Raw genomic sequence first — 14,472 nt, forward strand, 5'->3', positions numbered from 1 at the left:
AACCTTTAATGAGAAGAAGTTGATGAGAAGTTGCTTCCAATGGATGAACAAAGAAAACGGTTTCTTGACATAGGATCTATTTCTGGTGAAGATGTTGAAACAACAAGAAAGGATTTAGAATGTTACATAAACTTAGTTGATAAAACAGGTTTTGAAAAGACTGACTCCAATTTTAAAAGTTCTGTTGTGGGTAAAATGCTATCAAATAGCATCATATACTGCAGAGAATAATTCATGAAAGGAGGAGTCAATCAATGTGGCAAATTTCATTGTTGTCTTATTTTAAAAATTGCCACAGTCACCCCACCATCCTGATCAGTTAACAGCTATCATCATTAAGACAAGACCCTCCGCCAGCAAAAAATTATGATTTGAAGGCTCGGATGATGGTGAGCATATTTTTTAGCAATGAATGGTTTCTAAATTAAAGTACGTACAATGTTTTTAGACATATAATATTGCACACTTAATAGACTGCAGCATATTATAAATATAACCTTTATATGCCCTGGGGAAAAAATTCATATGACTCACTTTATTGTGATATTCTCTCTTTTTAGAAAAAATTAATTTATTTAGTTTTCCAAATATATTTGTCTCTGCCTTCCCCCCACCACTTTCCCCTGCCCCCCTCCCCCTCTCCCTCCCTCAATCCTTCTCCACTTTGGCTTTGTCCATGAGTCCTTGCTATATGTTCCTTGACTTGCCCCTTCCCTTCCTTTCTCCCCCACCCCTCCCTCCTTCCCTCTTGTCTCTGTTGGTTTCTTTTTCTTTCAGTGTTGCTGATCTTATTTTCCTTGCATCTTTGTTTTGTTGGTTAGGTTCCACTTATAGGTGAGATCATATGGTACTTGTCTTTCGCCCCCTGGTCTGGAACAGAACTTGCAATATATCCGAGGGATACTTGAACCAACATGACCTTAGTCTGGCCCTGTAGCCATGCAACTCAGAGAAGAGTCAGGACTTCAAATGCGAGGCTAGTCCTGGAGTTCCCCTGAGCTTTATGCAGGGAGAGATGTCATGTTAGGTGCTGGTCTCAGTCTATCAGTAACCAGTGTTGTGGTTAGAGTGGCCCTTGTGGTTCTTATTATGATTACAAGATGCCCTTCAACAATAACTATCAGGAAGTAAAGATTTATTACTTACAGGACCTGAAAATGACATAGTACTCAGAGGGCCACACAGGGAGGTCATGGGTAGAGAGAGAGTGTGTGCATGGGCTTGGGGTTCTGCTTCTATTGGGGTCAAGGGTGGGGGCCTACAGTTTCTGAGGCTCACTCTTCATTGGTGAATTTAAAACATAAATGAGAATTTAAAGAGCAGGGAAAGAAAAAACAAGTGGCCCAAGTTGTCATTTATCAATATCAGCCAAAATCTTTTATTTTATTTTATTTATTTATTTTTAGAGAGAGGGGAAGGGAGAGAAACATCAATGTGTGGTTGTCTCTCATGCACCTCCCCCCCTGGGGACCTGGCCTGCAACCCAAACATGTGCCCTGATTGGGTATCAAACCAGTGACCCTTTAAAAGATTATTGTGCACACATCAAAAGGACAGTTTGCAACAGGGAGCACTCAAACCAAAACACCGAATGGTGCTTAAGGGTATGTTGTTACAAAGCAGCTTAAATAGTGAGGAGGCAGTGACTGTTTATTCTTCACAGTAATTGGTTATAATGTTAGAATTTTCTTCAATGACAAGAAATTGGTCAGTGGTTACCTTATATGAACATTGGGAAACTGTAAGTTTTACTTATGATTTCCAGAGGTATAATTAAGAAATGACCCAGATCAAGTTAGCCTTACAAAATAAGCTACATTAAGCTTTGTTTGTATGACTCAACTGGTTTTGTCTGCTTCAGGAATTTTCAAGTTTAGTCTCTGTCTTGATTTTAGCAATTTCTGAAACAAGAGTCTGGGAGGGGAAAGTGGCCTGGCTCTTTATCTAGTCATGTGTTTATTCAAGACAGTCATCTTTGAAGTGAATGCCCCTGCAACCAAAGCATAGGTCAGGGACTTCCATTAAAAAGGGGGAAAAAAAACATGTCAAGTTTATACTACATGTTTTATGATGGTGACCCCACTCAACAATATATTCAAACTGCAGGCTTACAACAAGCCTCCCAAGCACCTCCTCCCACCTTCCCCTTATTCTTATTTGAAACAATGGGAAGGAAATTAAGCAAATAGCAACCCTCTGCCATCAGTCTTCAAGTCTACCCAGCAGACCAAGATTTCTGGGTCACACGGAAATGCTCTCTGGGTAAGTACCAGGGTTTCCTAGACAGGAGGTGTTAAGGCAGGGTGTACTGAATAAATGAATAGACCACTGTCCGGGGTCAGGGCCTGATGATCCTCACTGCAAGGCTAAAGTTCTCTTTGCCACTGTATTAAGAGTTATTGAAGTTCAAGGGGCAAACTGGTGCTAGTCCAAGTCACAAGATACAGATAAGCTAGGATACCTGGGATATCATACCTTTCCAGTGGGTGAATTTCTTGTACCTGTGTCCAGGCACGTCCTGGTACTTAGGTGCAGATGCAGAATAAACATTATAGTCACTGAGCATAAGTCAGAGGGGTGAGGACATGGTGAGGGAGGTTTCCCTAGGGAACCCTCAGAAGCCACTGAGCCATCTCTGTCTTGAGATGATTTGGGAATTTTGAAAGTGTTATCTAATTTCTCAGATTTAGATACAATTTGGTCACACAGTGAAAAAAAAAACCACCTTAAACATATTTTTGGGACTCTGACTGCAGTATAAAGAGAAATCTAGCCATATCCAAGCTCCAGTCTCTGTGAGAGAATCTCTAGGATCTTCTCCACGACCCTGACTAGCACTCGGCTCTCAGGTGGCACTGCTAGCAGGTGGCATCCTAGAATCTCTACATGTCCCAGGCCACCTCTGGTAGAACCCTTAGAGTTCTGGCATACCTCCAGTGATGACGGAGTCCCTAGTGTTCACACATCTTTGCCCATCCTTGTTTTTTAATACCAGGCTTCTGCAGAGAGGGACCAGGATCGTGTATCCACCTTCTTCCACAGGCCTCTGCCTACATTGGCTGGAACTGGTGGCTTTCTTGGTCCTTACCATCTCCTTGTTCTGAAGCAGAAGGTATTCAAAGGAAGCTCAAATTTACCCGTACCCAGGGAGAGACTGATTCATGTCTCACTTTGAAGCTGTTTCTTTCATTCACTCATTTAATCAAACAATAAAATATTTATTGATGGCCAACTTTATGACATTAATGTGCTAAGCACTGGAGTAGTAGGGAACATTTGGTGACACATTACAATGAAATGTGGAGTGAGTTAGGTGAGAAGAAATTAAATGTGTTACGAGAAGTGTGGAACAGAGGCACCCGATCTACCATGAGAAAACAAAGAGCTTTTTAAGGATGTGAAGTTCATGACTAGTAGAAATTAACCTAGTAGAAGAGTTGGGGCCAAAAGACTCACTGTTTTATACATATTGTTTCTGGTAGTAGAAAAACACTTTGTGAGATTAATATTATTTGGACACAGAGCTATAACAAACACTGAAAAACAAGATACACTTTTCCAGAGAAGAGGAAAAAAGAGAGTATACTTTCAAACAATTTAAAAGATTTGCTATAACTTTTATAACATTAAACAAGATAGCACAAGAAAGAACAACTTATAGGCTAGTCTCATTGACAAACATAGTTGAAAAAAATCCTAAACAAAATTTATGCAAGTCAAATCAAGCAACATGTGTGTGTGCATGTACGTGTGAGTATAATACTAACCTGACAATGGAAGAGGGGAAAAAAAAATAAATAAGCATCTGATTGCCTATATAGAAAACCCAACACCTCATCAAAATTGATAGAAAACTTTACATATGTTACTGGATATGAGATTAATAAGCAAAATAATTATTTTCTTTTATACCAGCAGCAGATATTAAGATAACATAATTTTATAAAAGCCCTTAAAATACAATAAGGAATTAAGATAACTAGGAATAAATCAAACAAAAATTTCAAGAAATTTTTTAGAAAATTATAGCATTTTATTGAAAGGTGCTAAAGAAGACCTAAATAAAAAGAGACATGTTTATGAATGAGAAGACTAAAACTACAGTGCTCTCAACTTCTCCCAAATTAATCTATAAATTCTAATAAAAATCCTCAGTAATGTTATTTCTGGACTCCATGAACTATTTTTTAAATTTATATAGATGAACACAAGGCTAAGAATAACCAAGGTAAGTTTGAGGGTTTGCCTTACTATATATCAAGAATTATGGTAATGTTATAGTAATTAGGATAGTCTGGTATTGATACAGGAATAAATTATAACCTAGTAGAGCAGAAAAGGGAGCTTGCCAAAAAAATCATGCATGGCTATGAACACCCAATAGTAGACATAGGTAAGTTGTCCTTGTTCTTTGGATAGGATTGAGTATTCAGTATATTGTGTGAAGCAATTGGTTATTCATTTAAAAAATGTATTTTATATAAAACTAGATTTCTATCTCATTCTGTACAGAAAAAGGAGGTCCAGCTGGATTAAACACAAAAATGTGAAAAGCAAAAATATTTAACTTTTAGAAAACATGGAACTGTAAGTTATTGGGATAAGATAGAATTTCTGAAACAAGACACTTGAAAAACACAAGGCCTTAGGGAAAAGATTGATAAATTTGTGTTAAAATTAATAGCTTCTAGACCTGGCTGGCGTGGCTTACTGTGTTGAGCATTGGGTTCGAAACTAAAATGGTTGCCAGTTTGATTCTCGGTCAGGGCACATGCCCAGGTTGTGGGCCAGGTCCCCATTTGAAGGTGTTCAAGAGGCAACTGATTTTTTAGCTTCCAGTGCACATTGATATTACTTCTGAGAAATTGTAACAGAGAAGCCCAGCCACAGGATTATGAGGGGAGACTTTTAATTGGTTAACTTTTTAAAGGTGAAATTCACTAACATATAGTTAACCAACTCAAAGTGTACAGTTCAGTGATATTTAGTGTATTTATTGTGTTGGCCAAAAAGTTCCTTTGTTTTTTGGGGGTTTTTTTCCGCATAAGATGGCTCTAGTGGTGCTTAGGTGTCTTTAATTTCATTTGAAACAAGTTTGCGAAGTTTCAAAGTTTTGTGCTGGAGATTTCTGGCTGGAAGAGGCTCCAGAGACTGGGTAGACCAGCTGGTAGTGATCAAATTGAGACATTAATGGAGAACAATCAACATTATACCATGAGGAAGATAGCTGACATACTCAAAATATCCAAATCAATAAAGTGATTCGTGAAAATGAAAATGTGTCTTTTATTTTATGGAAAAATTAAATGGACTTTTTGGCCAACCCAATATAACACTGTGCAACCACTACCTCTCTCTAGTTTCAGAACTTTGTCATCACCACATAAAAACACTTCATGGTTATTCATTAAATAATCACTCCACATTTCTCTGAACCATCCTCTGGTGACCTCTACTCTACTTTCTATTCCTATGCACTTGCTCATTCTGTATAAATCATATTAAAAAAACATATAATATGTGGCTTTTTATGTCTGGCTTCTTATTCTTAGAATAATGTTTTCTGCCCTGACCAGTGTGGCTCAGTTGGTTGAGAGTCGACCTGCAAAGCAAAAGGTCATTGGTTCAATTCCTGGTCACAGAACATGCCTGGGTTGCAGGTTCAGTCCCCAGTCAGGGCACATGTGAGAAGCACCCAATCCATGTTTCTCTCTCACATCGATGCTTCTCTCCCTTTCTTTCTCCCTCCTTTCCCCTCTCTCCAAAAATAAATAAATAAAACCTTTTAAAAAAAGATATAGTTTAAAAAATAATAATATTTTCGAGGTTTATCAAAATTGTAGCATGTAATAGTACTGCATTTCTTTTTTTTGGCTGAATAATATTCCATTCTGATTATATATCACAATTTGTTTATCCATTCGTCAGTTGATGAACTTTGGGCTGTTGCCACCTTTCTGCTGTTATAAATAATGCTGCTATAGCCCTGGCTGGTGTGGCTGAGTGGATTGAGTGCCAACCTGAAAACCAAAGGGTCACCGGTTTCATTTCCAGTCAGGGCACATGCCTGCGTCAGGGCCCCAGTGAGGGGCCGCTCAAGAGGCAACCACACTTGCCTCTCCTCTGTTTTCTCTCTCTCCCTTCCCCTCTCTAAAAATAAATAAATAAAATGTTTTTAAAAACTGTATTACAAAATACATGGGCCCAAGTGAAGTATAGTGACATATTGATGAAAATTTAGGTTCGTGGGTGAAAACATAACACCGGGGTAGTTTTATACCACCCACTGCAAAGAAATAGATATATTGGATTGGCCAAAAAGTGTATTTAGTTTTTTCTGTACAATGGCTCTAGTAGTGCTTAGTTGTCTTTAACTTCATTTGAAAAAATCTTGTTAGATTGTATTGTGACAGCTATCAGCATGCATTTTTAAAAAACATCAAAATTGGTGAACTGTTGTGTAGCCATTTTAATATTGAAGATGGAAAAATATACACAAAATTTTTGGTATATTATGCTTTATTATTTCAAGAAAGGTAAAAATGCAACTGAAATGCAAAAATAGATTTAGGCAGTGTATGGAGAAGGTGCTGTGACTGATTAAACTTTTCAAAAGTGGTTTGTGAAGTTTCTAGGTATTATTGACATTTTGGCCAAATAATTCTTTGCTGTGGGACTGTCTTAAGCATTGGAAGATGTTTAGCAGCACTGCTGGCCTCTACCCAGTAGAAGCCAATAGCAGGAGACAGCTGACATACTCAAAATATCCAAATCAATAAAGTTATCAGTGAAAATGAAAAATGTCTTTTTTTAAAGATTTTTATTTATTTATTTTTAGAGATAGGGGAAGGGAGGGGAAAAGAGAGGAAGAGAAACATTGACATGTGAGAGTTACATTGACTGGTTGCCTCTTGCACGACCTGGTCTGCAATGCAGGCATGTGTCCTGAGCGGGAATCAAACCAGTGACACTTCGATTTGTAGGCTGGCACTCAATCCACTCAGCCACACCAGCCAGGGTGAAAAATGTATCTTGTATTTTATGGAAAAAAGCATATGGACTTTTTGGCCAACCCAATAGCAGCACTATCATCATTTATAATGTTGTGGCTCTTTGGAAGCTGTTTGGATTGAAACAACATAGTTCAATTGCCCCTTGCCTCACAGTTCCCTAATACTGTTTACTTACCACTTAATTACTCAGGACTGTGTCATGTGTGAACCTGCTTCTGATGACTCTCTCTATGGTGTTGGCAGAGCTTCATTAATGATGACCACAAATGCAAACAGGAATTTTCCAGTGTCCTCAAAGATATTTCAATTGTTATCATTTGGAAGGGGGATTTACTCCTTGGTGTCAAGAAAACTTTTTTAAAGTAATATTTTCATACTTAGGTATGATAACTATGTTACAGACTTTTGAAAACCTAGTGAAAAGTTTTGCATTTTGATTATTTTTCTGCACTCATTTTCTTATGCACCTTTTTTTCCCCAAACATAATTATAAATGTAGTTTGTAAACAGGATGGTGGTCTTCTTCACCTACCTCACATAAATTCTTCCTTTTGTGGAGAATCCAGGTGAAATAATGTTTTTAAAAATAATTTTTAAAATTTTCCAATACAGTCGATGTACAACATTATATTAGTTTCAGGTGTAGAACCCAGTGGTTAGACATTTATAAACTTATGAAGTGATTCCCTGAAAAATCTAGTATCCATCTAACAAAAATCCATCTGACACCATACATAGTTATTACAATATTTTTGACTATATTCCCTATGTTGTACTTTACATTTCCATGACTATTCTGTAACTACCAATTTATACTTCTTTTTTTAAAGTATACCATTTGTTTGTTTGTTTACTTATTTATTTATCTATCTTCACCCGAGGACATTTTTTCATTGCTTTTAGAGAAAGAGGAAAGCAGAGAGAGGAACATCAATGTGAGAGAGAAGCATCGATTGGTTGCCTTCCATACGTGGTTAGACCTGGAAATGAACCTGCAAGCTAGGTACGTGCCCTGACTGGGAAATGAACCCACAGCCTTTTGGCTATGGGACGACACTCCAACCAACTGAGCCACACTGGCCAAGGCCCAATTTATATTTCTTAATCCTTCACCATTTTTCACCCACCCACCCACCCATCCCTTTACCCCTTTCACATATGGTAACTCAAAATGTTCTCTGTTTCTATGAGTGGGTTTCGGTCTGGTTGTCTATTTGTTTTTTAGATTCCACATAAAAATGAAATCATATGGTATTTGTCTTTCTCTGTCTGACTTATTTTACTTGGCACAATACCTTCTAAGTCCATTTATGTTGTTGCAAATGACAAGATTTCATTCTTTTTTATGGCTGAGTCATATTCCATTGTATATGTGTACCACTCCTTCTTTACCCGTTCTTCTACTGATGGACGCTTAGGCTGCTTCCATATCTTGGCTATTGAAATAATGCTGCGATGAACATATGGATGTATATGTCTTTTCAATTTAGTGTTTTGGGTTTCTTCAGACAACTACCCAGAAGTGGAATTGCTGGGTCCTTCTTTGTCTCTTTTATCACCTTTGTTTTAAAGTCTATTTTCTCTGGTTTAAGTATTGCTACCCCAGGTTGTTTGTTTGTTTGTTTCTTTCTTTCCATTTTCATGAAATATCTTTCTCCATCACTTTACTTTCAGTCTATCTGTATCTTTGAAGTGAGTCTCTGTAGATAGCATATGTAAGAGTCTTGTTTTGTTATCCATTCAGTCAGCTTATGTTTTATGATTGAAGTAATTAATCCATTTGCATTTGAAGTAATTGCTGATGGACATGTATTTATGATCACTTCATTATTTATATTCTTCATATTTTTTTTCTTAAAAAAATACCCTTTGACATTTTCTCTAATACTGGTTTGGTGGTGATGAACTCCTTTAGCCATTTCTTGTCTGGGAAGCTCTTTATCTGACCTTTGATTCTAACAGATAGTTTTGCTGGGTAGAATAGTCATGGTTGTAGGTCCTTGCTTTTCATCACTCTGAATACTTCCTGCCAATCTCTTCTGACTTGCAAAGTTTCTTTTGAGAAATCAGCTGGAAGTTTCATGGGAGCTCCCTTTTAGGTAACTTAACTGCTTTTCTCTTGTTGCTTTTAAGAGTCTCTCTTTGTCTTTAACCTTTGCCTTTTTAATTATGATGTGTCTTGGTATGGGCCTGTTTGAGTTCATCTTTTTTGGAACTCTCTGTGTTTCTGGACTTGTATGTATATTTCCTTCATTAGGTTAGGGAATTTTTCCATTATTATTTTTTCAATTAGATTTTCAATTCCTTGCTCTTTCTCTTCTCCTTCTGGCACTCCCATGATGCAATTGCTGATGTGCCTGAAGTTGTCCCAGGGGCTCCTTACACTATCTTCATTTTTTTGGATTCTGTTTTCTTTTTGCCATTCTGATTGGGCATTTTTTACTTCTTTATCTTCCAAATCATTGCTCTGATAGTCTGCTTAATCTACTCTACTGTTGATTTTCTTATTAATGTATTCTTCACTTCAGTTATTGTATTCTTCATTCCTGACTGGTTCTTTTCTATTTTTTTAACTTCTTTTATTTATTGATTCTTTTTAGAGAGAGAGGAACATCAATTTGTTGTTCCACTTATTTATTTATTAAATTTTTTAAATTTATCTTTAGAGAGAGGAGCCACTTAGCAAGAGGTATGGGGCAACCCAAGGTCAGATGCTGCTTGTTTGAGGTTTGAGATATTTCAGTCCACAGCATGAATGAAGGTAGGCTATTTGTATGGAACAGCTACTGGAAACAGCTTGGACAGGACTGTAAATTGGGTGAGGTGGAGTCTCAGGGAATCACTAGGGTGAAGCAAACGATGTTAAGTTAGTCAGATATGGCATCTGCCGGCTGGCTCTGTGAGGGGAGAGCTCAGCAAAGGAACAATAGTTTCTGCTAGCACTTCTGTCTGGGAGAAGGCTGGCATTTAAACCCTTGCCCCCAAACCAGACAACTTAGTTTCTTCCCTTATATGTCATGTGGCATGTCAGGGAGTGCCACAGTGGGTCGCCGCTCATCCCAACTGCTGCGGGGGAGTGATGTGCACTGCGGCGACCACAGTGCTCCAGTATCTGAGGGTTACTGTCAGGGGCCAGCTGAGATAGGATGGGGACTCTGATTCCCGCAGAGCCTGTCCTGGGAGTGTCACGGATTGGGGGAAGTAAGCACAAGTCATTGCAAACATTTTTCTGTTTGCCAGGAGAGGGGACATTGCACATCCCTCTAGTGGGGAAGGCCTGGAGTCCCTTTGTTCAAAGACTTTTATTAAAAGAGTTATCAGTTCAGCTAGGTAACAGGAATGCACAGGTTATCTCATACATGAGTATGTTAATATTTACAGAGAATAGATGATGCTTTGAAGAAAACAAACGACAGGAACACACCAATTTACATGGGTCCAAGAGGAGATTAGTAAACAAGAGAGATGACTAAACATGAGGGTGTAGTAAACACAAGAGCGCCCAAGGGTATAGGGTCAGAGTCTGTGAATAATGTAAATTTCCTTCCCGGCATGAGCTGGCTATAGCTTCTGAGGGAAAAACAAAGCACACTTTAAAGAATTTACTTTTAGGCCTGATTCCCCTGGGAACAGCCAAATCTGGTTTAGGACTGTCTCGGTATTGTCTGAACCTGAGCCAGGCTTGAGGAGGGAGCCACCAAGAGACAAGGAGATTTCTTTCAGATAGAATGAGGACGCTGGACATGTCCAAGCCAAGCTGAGGGGTGCAGGCCTTTTTGCCCTTTCTCCTTGTCCCCCATTCCCATGTCTGCTGCCCATAATGGCTGATATCTGTCTTAGGTTGTCTTTCTCTGCACGAGAAAAAACTTACTCATGATGGATCACCGACCATCACAGGGACAAGCAGGGGGATGCAAGGGAGGCAGAAGCTACGGCCCTGCCAGCGAGGACAGGATATGTCTCCTCAGGAGCCTGTTTTTCCAAGGCCTCCCTGATTATTTCCAGCCTTGTGTCCCTCCTGCCTGTAGGCAGGGTTACAGTTCCTGAAACCAGACAGGGTTTCCCAACACTTATATCTCTGGTGCCTTTCATGCTACCACCCCAGCAATGGAGCCCAAAGCGACTGAATCCTAGTAATTCTTGTGCAGGCCCTTTAAGAAGGATGCTTGGTTATCACAATATTATTGACTATATTCCCTATGTTGTACTTTACATCCCCATGGCTATTCTGTAACTACCAATTTGTACTTCTTAATCCCTTTACCTTTTTCATTCAGTTCCCCAAACCTCTTACTCTCTGGCAATCACCAGTCTGGTCTGTGTTTATGTTAGTTTCAATTTTGTTTGTTCATTTGTTTTGTTCTTTTAAAAAAATTTTCATCCAAGAATATGTTCATTGATTTGAGAGAGATTGGAAAGGAGAGAGGGAGAAACGATGCAGGAGAAACATTGATGCAGAAGAAACATCTGTTGATTGCTTCCCATGCACACCAGACTTAGTATCGAACCTGCAACCCAAATATGTGCCCTGACCAGAGATCAAACCCACAACCTTTTGGTGCATGGGACAATGCTTCAACCAACTGAGCCACCTGGTCAAGGCTGTTTATTTTGTTCTTTAGATTCCATATATAAGTGAAATCATATGGCATTTGTCTTTCTCTGACTGACTTGTTTCATTTAGTGTAATACCCTCTAGGTCCACCCATGCTGTCAAAATGGTACACCTGAAACAAATAAAAAAAATACTGAAAGTAAACTATAATTGAAAAAATTAAAAATAAATAAATTAAGAGAGAGAGAGAGAGAGAGAGAAACACCTGGGATTCCAGCAACCCCTCTGGCTCACTGAGCTGCAACTCCGCTTGTTTTCACAGCCAGAAGTCATGGGGACTTCCTTTCCTGGCACTGGAATCCTGGGTTGGGCGTTCTGGTGTGGAGCTGAAATCCTTCACTCCTCAGGAGGTATCTCTGCAGCCGAGATATCACTCCTGATTTTTAACTGCCACATGTGGAACAGGCTAGTTGAGACACTCACAATATATACTAATCTAGATCCATCTTCTCCAAAAGGTCAAGTATTAATGGGGCAGCATTTCATTAGCCATTCAGCACTAGATATTCACAGGAAGTGTCACTTACACTTCCTGTCCACAAATGTGTCCACAAACTTCTATGGCACAACTAATACACACTGCCTTCTCGGTTTTTAACAACTGAGACTTTGAGGAAAGGAGGGGATCCAGCATAAGAAAAAGGGGATGGAAAGGCAGGCCAAGTTAATAGCACTAGCTGTTAGTAGCTCCATTAGCAATGTCCAGCCACCTCAAGGTAACCCAGGAAAGCCACAAAAATGTCAAGAGCAAAATGGTCAAACATGCTTTAAGTATAAATACCCTGGACATTGGGCAAGTGATTACACTAGGTCATCCCATGACCTAGGGCTATGTCCCATGTGCAATGTGAAAACCCTGATCTCTGGCACCAGAAAACAGACTGTTCTCATTCTGAGAGTGGAAGGAGGTCATCACCTAAGGCCATGGCCGCACTTGAGGACTAAGGGTGCCTGGGTAACAGATTAGCCACAGCCTACACCAGCATTTTGATCTCTAATGAAAAACCTCAAGTAACCCTTGATTAGCCTGTAAGAAAATTAACTTCCCTGTTGCTTCTGGGGACATAGCCTGTTTCAAGTCCACCAGTCTCAATGTGGCTTCTTTTTTATAACCTTAGTTAGAGGACTTCTGTTCAGCTAGATTTCAGGCAGTTCTGAATGACTGTTGTTCTGCAGTTAGCTTGTAATTTTGATGTGGTTATAGGAGGAGGAGAGTACCATAGTTACCTACTATGCCATCTTGACCAGAAGCCTGCAGTAGTGTTTTTGAAAGCAAACAAATAAAATAACAACTTTTTCAAAATTGTACAACCCTCAAGGAGGGAAACTCTAGATTTGGAATCTAACTTAGCAAGATAATACACAGATATGATTAATTTTAACAATATCAGTGAGGTCCTAAATAGTGGGTTATAAATATAAGTTTGGTATATAAATGTAACTTCATATAACAAATACTATGTAGTCTTAACTTGAAGTGAGCATACAAAATTTGCTATAACAAACATAATCACAAATGCAAGTTCCCATAACAAATAATCAAAGCATTAACACTTTAGGCTATAATTTCTTTCACAGAGGCTACTTGACTTTATTCCACTTTTTAAAATGAAATGGTAGTTGCCTTTACTAGAGATAAAGCATGCATAAACTAATTCTTTAAAAAAACTTCTCCTTGACCAAATGTTGGTCCATTGTGACCTGGAGTCTATCATGATACATGGTATCTATACCTGTTCCTGTACTTACCCTGCATTGAAAGAACTCAAATCCACAAAGTTCTTTTCTTGCTACCTTTCCCATTAGATATCATCATGACTTGTAACTGATTTGAACCAAGGTTGAAGTACATTATTCTTAAATTTCTAATTATTTTTATGCCACATGTTACTATAGAGTCTGTAAAATCACTACTTTCAGTGGCTGCATCATATTCCACATGTTCTCAAATGACTCTCTTTCATAGAATACATCTCACTTTACAATTGTACACTGAATGGTGTGGCTGTGTGTTTAATGTGTGTCTCATAATTTTTCTGTAAGTTCGCTAAGGGGGGGGCCATGTAAGTTTTGGCTCATGGTTGAATCATCAACAGCAGATGTGTTGCCCTAATACACACACACACACACACACACACACACACACATATACATACACACACACACACATGCACACACATGATATTATAAATATATGAATTAAATTTGCATTATGTAATATAGTTTTGTTACCTTTCATCTTCCATCCATTGGTGGAAATTTTCATTGTTTCCAGGCTCCCACCCCAGCACTGGAGCTCAAAGCGACTGAATCCTTTCAAATTTGTAAATTTTTGTGCACATTTCTGGTTATTCCCTTAAACTAAATTTTTAAATTTGAATGCTCTATTAAGAGGTGTTGGCACTTTACAGTTGGTACTTTCCTAAACTTCTAGGAAAGAAATACCAATTTACACTACCAGCAATAGTGTATGTGAGTACCAATTTGACAAGGATGCATATTTCATTCTTCTCTATTCCTTTTAATTCTACTTATCTTATTGTGTAATATATTCATATGGTTCAAAATGTAAAAACTCTGCCCTGACACACTTTGAATTGTGTGGTCCTCATGCCAACTTGGTCTTCATTTTCTGCTCAGCTTAGACAATCTGGAGGCTTTTCTCTCATCCCAAATACTTCTTTCCTTAGGGGACAAAGACTGATGGTGCACCTCAGGTCTAATGGTAGTTTTGTTCTTCTACCATGGGCTACTCAAATACTGCTACCTGGCAAGGCCTCCATAATTGTCACCTGTGGATTTGGGGCAAGGGGCCTGGAGTAGGGCTCCTACCCTGCTCATTGT

The sequence above is a fragment of the Pteronotus mesoamericanus genome, unplaced genomic scaffold (assembly GCF_021234165.1).
Source record: "Pteronotus mesoamericanus isolate MK-2021 breed Mesoamerican mustached bat unplaced genomic scaffold, CSHL_Meso_final contig_20, whole genome shotgun sequence".
Taxonomy (NCBI): Eukaryota; Metazoa; Chordata; class Mammalia; order Chiroptera; family Mormoopidae; genus Pteronotus; species Pteronotus mesoamericanus.